We start from the raw sequence: 5,722 nt of genomic DNA, 5'->3' as shown, positions 1-5,722 counted from the left end.
TCAATTTGATAGATTTTTTATGCATACCACTTGGATGTTGTTGATTATACGTGATGTTTTAGTGCACTCAAAATGATCGTTAATATTGAGCAATATTTCATCTACCTTATACTATACGATAATCTAATGTGTTATCTACGCAAACGGGGTCTATATTGGATGTGTACTGATTGATATTTTAGTCTTATATACATGATTTTTTTCATTAGTTTTATTGGCTTTGAACTAGCTGTCAGTAACTGCGAGTACTCTCAGATCTGTATTTGGCGTCTTTTTGTTTTTGGGATGCACAAGTACCCGTCCACGTCCACTTTGTGTTTTTGTTAGATGCATTTCTATTTGTATCCATTTGATGAGTTAAGTCTTTTTCAACTGATTTTTATAGTTTGTTCTTATGTTGTACTGTTACACCACTGTCCCAGGTTAGGGAAGGGTTGAGCGCTCACAAACATGTTTAACCCCGACACATTCTTTATGTGCCTGTCAGGAGCCTGCAGTTCAGTGGTTGTTGTTGGTTCACGGCTGTCATATTTGTTTTTCCTAAACTGTTTTGTTATAAATTATGCCATTAGTTTTCTCAATTGAATTGTGTCATAATTTTCATGTCGGGGCCTTTTATAGCCGACCACACGGTATGGGGTTTTCTCATTGCTGAAGGCCGTACGGTTGCCTATAATTGCTAACATCCACTTCATTTGAACTTTGGTACATAGTTGTCTCATTGGCGATCATACCACATCTCCTTATTTTTATATTTATGCACACCACCTACAATTCGTGAGCAGGACTTAAACCAACGATTTTACTAAAGATATTCTTACTTTACGATGTTGCATACACAACACTTAGGTCAAATGGGAAGAGTTCCTTATCTTGAGTATTTACTTAGGAAAAGTTAACCTGAAGTAGCTTGATAGATACGGACCAAGATACGTAAATGGCCGATTTCATGGATTTTTATGAAAATTTGCATGCAACTAGAACAAGAGGAATCGCGTATGAATATCGAAAAGAAGGATATTATTAGTTACATAGTGTGCTAGTGACCTAATACGATATATATGGGTTCAGTAAATTCCATATGGGGTGAGAGCGAATTTCGAATCCCCATATGGAATTTACTGACCCCATATATATCGTATTAGGTTACTAGCACACTGTGTAACGAATTTATCTTACCGACTATCTTAACATGTGGTACATTTATTTAGACTAGTGGCCTATCAAAGTGATCAAGTCTTAAATACTTAGTATTATTTAAGAACCTACTTCAATTGGTCTATACAAAAAACAAATGCCAACAATAACAACTTGTTAGCTTTGAATGTGTTTTATGAATTTATTTCAATCGTTTATCTTCAATTTTTTCGTCTGTTGAAACCTTTCAGATTTTTTCTCAACGACGTGTTGTTCTTATAAAGAAACGTAACACCACTACTAACCGTGTATTGAAATAAGCCCCGCCTACTAATCCCATATGAAACATACACGGTCTCCACGCGGTCGCTTTTAACCAATTATATTCCTAGAAATGTATAGGAGGTAAGATAAATGTTGATATCATGCTACCAAGATAAAGCAAATTAAATATCTGGAAAATTTAAACAAATGTTTGAATTAAAAACACGTAACTATCATACAAAGTTCATCACTTTTGACTTCGGGTTACTTATTCTTGAAATTCTTCCCTACGAATTACATTTAAAAAAAGATATGTTATTACTATTGCAATTTTCGTTCTATTGATGTTAATTTTCAGATGGTCACAGAATTCATTCCTTGATAGCTGAATCTTCTGTAAAACTTATCCAGACGTCGTGACTGCATTACGCACAAACCCTTAGTTGTTGACTTTTTTTTATATTATATACAAATTTGAATTATTATCAGCATCTTTCTAGAAAATATGCAATTTGCTTTTCTCCGAAGGAGAAACTTTTAGACTTTTTCTGATACTCATGTGCAGTTCCACATGTTACAGTCTCTTGCAAATTTCAAAAATACACGGGATATCGCACCATAACGAACAAGTTACCTTAAACACTTACACTTTCGTATAGAATGTACAAAAATCTATGAAAATATTTGTCAATATCATCTTTAAAAGGCCTTTCTCTACCTCAGTCCATAGATTTGTCTTAAAAATCGATATGGTATTGCTAAACAATCCCATATTAATTATGTGAAATATCAATAGGGTCACTTACTATTAGGTATATCAGTCAAAGTGGTGTTATTGACAAAACAACTACCAAAAAACGTCGAAATAAGCCAAAAGTCATCATCGAAGGCCATATTGAATGTTTTGATGCAGTGATGCTTAAATTATTTTGGTTTACGCTCAACAGTTTGTATTGAAGGACATCTACAATAAAAAATGAATGGCTTTATTCTGGAAAAAAAGAATACAATATTTTAATTGGGATGGAATTTGGTTTTTATGTTTGGAATATTATACCGTTTGATTTATTTTAGCAAGATATGAATGAAAAATTATTTTCTTTCAATTTATGATCATTGCATTTATAATACGCTGTAAATCAGTTTTAACAGAAATTAAATTTCACTCAGAATTTAAATAATGATTAAAGACTTTTAAAATGGCCCTGATGTAAAAGAAATGTAGGGAAAATAATTCTGCCTCTTTTTTAACAACCAATTGAGTCGTAACGAAACGAAAAAATATTTTGTACAGGGGTTAGCTGTCTGTCATCGTTCAATTCACACTACAGTTCAAAAATTTAACAGGAATCTTGCAATTGTTTATGTGATATTACAAACTATGCGGGTGGTAACATTTCTGATGAAGGTAAATTAAGAACAGCGCATAGTAGGGAATTAGTAGAACGTTATTTTCATTAACTAATACTGTGTCGACACTTCAGCTCATGGACTGTTAATTCTTAGTGGTATCATCAGTTTAGTAGTCAACGCTTCGGTACTACCATGATTTATAACATGATTTTCTAAATATTTTTCAAATTAATAAATTACTTTAAACCTAAGGTTTTAACTCCCTCAAGCAAAGTTGACCTTAACCGATTTTGAAATTATTCTAAGGTGCGTTTAGTCATATAAAATTGAGAATTGAAATGGGGAATATGTCGAAGATACAACAACCCGACAAAAGAGCAGACAACAGCCGAAGGCCACCCATGGGTCTTCAACGCAGCGAGAAATTCCAGCACCTAGAGGTGGTCCTCAGCTGGCCCCTAAATAAAATTGTGTACTAGTTAAATGAAAATGGACGTCACACTAAACTCCAAAACATATAAAAAGTGAAATCACAAAAATACTGAACTCCGAGGAAAATTCAATCGGAAAGTCCCTAATCACATGGCAAAATCAAATGACAAAACACATCAAACGAATGGACAACAACTGTCATATTCCTGACTTGGTACAGGCATTTTCAAATGTAGAAAATGGTGGATTGAACCTGGTTTAATAGCGCTAAACCTCTTTTGAACGCTCAAAGCGAAACATTTGAAAACCAAAGATGTATAAATAAGTAGAAAAGTTATGAACTATGACATAATCTTTCAATCAGTTTTTTTTTAGGTCTGAAGCTGGCATGTCAGTAACTGCTAGTAGTCCTTTGTTCATATTTTTCAAATTAATAAATGACTTTAAACCTAAGGTTTTAACTCCCTCAAGCAAAGTTGACCTTAACCGATTTTGAAATTATTCTAAGGTGCGTTTAGTCATATAAAATTGAGAATGGAAATGGGGAATATGTCGAAGATACAACAACCCGACCAAAGAGCAAACAACAGCCGAAGGCCACCCATGGGTCTTCAACGCAGCAAGAAATTCCAGCACCCGGAGGTGGTCCTCAGCTGGCCCCTAAATAAAATTCGGAGGTTACAAAAATGGCGTCGTCGACAGGATAACTATATATATAAAAATTGGCAACGTTGGTTGGACAATATTTTCGAGGGTTAAAGTACTAGATATTTCAAACAAGATGGAAAATGAACTAAAATTAAAAAACATACAAGACTAACAAAGGCCAGAGGCTCCTGACTTGGGACAGGCGCAAAAATGCGTCAGGGTTAAACATGTTTTGTGAGATCTCAAAATGAACTAAAATTAAAAAACATACAAGACTAACAAAGGCCAGAGGCTCCTGACTTGGGACAGGCGCAAAAATGCGTCGGGGTTAAACATGTTTTGTGAGATCTCAACCCTCCCCCTATACCTCTAGCCAATGTAGAATAAAGAAACACATAGCAATACGCACAGTAAAACTCAGTTTAAAAGAAGTCCGAGTCCGATGTCAGAATAGGTAACAAAAGAAACTAAGCAAAATGATAATGATACATAAATGAACAAAGGACTACTAGCAGTTACTGGCATGCCAGCTTCAGACCTAAAAAAAAACTGATTGAAAGATTATGTCATAGTTCATAACTTTTCTACTTATTTATACATCTTTGGTTTTCAAATGTTTCGCTTTGAGCGTTCCTTTTGAAGGTAAATCCAGAAAAGTAAATCAGACGTGTGAAATTTAAATAAATGTGATTTTCATTTTTAAACCGATTAAAACGAGGAATTATTCTTTGATAACTTCATTGGAAGCACAGAAGACTGTTGTCTGCTCTTTGGTCGGGTTGTTGTCTCTTTGACATATTCCCCATTTCCATTCTCAATTTTGAAAATATAAAAAATTTAAAATATGAAGTAAATCCAAAAACAAAGCGGTTTTATACAAAATTTTGGCTACTGTACTTATGGTATCTTGATAAAGCAACAAAAGCGGTTTACGGCATAAGTAGTAGTGTGACACTTATTTAAGTGCAATCGAAGCCAATAGTTTTGAAAGGATAATAATATCAATCCTTATTTACCTTTGAGTGTTGATCTCTGGACAAACAACGTTGTCGTGCCGAGTGTTTCTTTGAGAACAGTTGTAGTCTGAAAAAAGAAAACGTCAATGTGCAAGAATGTATTTGTACCTTGGTAGGGATTAAAGTCAAAGTATTTTCAAAGATAACGTCAATGCGTTGATGGGAAGATAACAATACAGGGCGGAAGATACCAAAGGAACATTCAAAATTCATCAGTGACACCTCCATAGCAAAAAACGAAATACGTAAGACAGTTACTGAAAGCTAGTTCAAAGCCTATCTCAACTAATAAATAAATCATGTTTTCCCAGACTGAATTATCAATCAGCACACATCTAACGGAATTAGTGTATAGACTTCACTGCATTGTATGTTTTTCACTATTGATATATGAATGATCGACAGGTGTAGTTGTGTCTCAGTTTTGTGAACAAGAATATTTGAAGATGGAAGGTTGGTGTATTTTGTAAAATATTTATAATGATTTTGAATATGACTGTTTTATATAAAAGTGTTTTAACAAAAAGAACAAAAATATGATATGTACATGTAAATAACATTCTATATTTTTATCTGAAGTTTTGCAACTGCAAACATGATTTCGAAAATTTTGTATCATTATTTGAATTTGAAGTATAGTTTTATTGTGCCAGTTGATAGGCATTGTTTAGAAATATTTATACTACGAAAGATGTGTTTTTTATTTTAATTATAAAAAGTTCTGATAAAGTCAGTATTGTTCACAGGTAGATCTATGTGTTTTTCCTACTAGAGGATGATATTTTGCTGTGAAATTGTCTGTCATTTCCTTATTTAGGGTATGTATATTTGAATTGTAATTGTGTGCCCTTGATTGATATTATGATTATGTT

This window comes from Mytilus californianus, unplaced genomic scaffold (assembly GCF_021869535.1).
Source record: "Mytilus californianus isolate M0D057914Y unplaced genomic scaffold, xbMytCali1.0.p SCAF_1, whole genome shotgun sequence".
NCBI lineage: Eukaryota > Metazoa > Mollusca > Bivalvia > Mytilida > Mytilidae > Mytilus > Mytilus californianus.
The sequence above is the reverse complement of the archived record's forward strand: the minus strand, read 5'-3'. Positions refer to the sequence as shown.